Consider the following 1450-nt stretch of genomic DNA (forward strand, 5'->3'; position numbering starts at 1 on the left):
GCGAACGATTTCGCTGTAAGTGGAAATTCGCCTTTAAACTCAAAGGAAATTGAGATCATTCCTATAATCTTTTTATACGTTTAACAACGCACGAGTATTTGTTTATTTATGGCCGGATAAAGTGATAACGTTTCTAAGCATATAGTGGCAGATAATTTTCTGAGATGATGCATCATCTGGTTAAAATGCCAGGCTTTGATTCAAATCTTTAATATTTTGGACCTTTGCCAGCATTTGACTTTTGTTTAGTTTCCGCCATTAACTTGGACTGAGAGTTTAGAAATATCAGAGTCAGCTTTCCTAAACCGACTTTCGAAGCGATTTTCACGAGTGTTCATGAAGGACATAGCATATAGCGCTGTGCTATAGTTCACCTAGGCACTCTATGGGCCTGCACAAACCGTATAAGCTTAAGATAGGATTTAAATTCCTTTTTGTCATCACGAACGTATTTACATGAACGCCATAGTTCACCTTTATCGCTTCCCTTAATTTTTTCCCTTACAATGCAGATTTTTTGGCACGAGGAGCTCTGGGGCCGATTGTATAAAAGCCGGGTATCGCTTTCCACCGGATAGTGATTTTTTCAACCCTTCTAAATTTAAGCTTTTGAACCAAAAAGTATCAAAGAGAATCCCCGATCTAGAAATACTAAGATTTAATCAAGTTATACCCAACAGCGGGCGATTTTAAAGTGATTGAAAAAATCACTATCCAATGGATAGCGCTATCCGGCTTTCATACAACCGGCGCCTGTTTTATGTGCAATCGTTCAATATATGCAATAAACCAGTCACACATTGCCTGGAATATTTATGGCTCTGTGCGTTAACACATGCCGCTGTATTAATTTTCATAGGGGGGGCTTGCTTCCAAAATTTTCTCGCTCTTAATATATAGCTGAAGCATAGTGCATATTGAAAGAGATAACGTGTTATAAAAATGTATATTGCCATTCCTTTCCGCTTTCCCGCGTTCGCATCATGTGATCAAAAATTCCCGGGGAAATGACAATGTCAATTACGATGTTAATTCCCAGGAAAATTACAAGACTTACGCCTGTATTCAAAGAGCTCACTCACACTCATACTCATCGAGTGTGACATATAAATTTCGTTAATGCTGATCAATGAGAAAGTTTTTTCTGAATAGATGGAAAGATATAAGTTAAATCACTGAAAATCAAGCCCCTGTTTGGCTAGAAATACCGCCATTGAAACATTACGAGAAGATTAAGATCTCCCACTCAATGAGTTTGAGTGTGAGTGAGCTTTTAGAATACAGGCGTTAGTGTCTACATAAGTATATCAAGGTTTCTATCTACAATTCTTAAGTGCAGGAAAGAATAAAATCTTTATTCGTATGCTAATATTACATATCATTTTATGTATTTCTAGTGACACGTTCTTTTCAATGTAAATGCTATATATTTCCTTGTTTTTAAGTTCCC

This window comes from Dendronephthya gigantea, unplaced genomic scaffold, assembly GCF_004324835.1.
Source record: "Dendronephthya gigantea isolate DGI-Jeju-01 unplaced genomic scaffold, DenGig_1.0 000058F, whole genome shotgun sequence".
NCBI lineage: Eukaryota > Metazoa > Cnidaria > Anthozoa > Malacalcyonacea > Nephtheidae > Dendronephthya > Dendronephthya gigantea.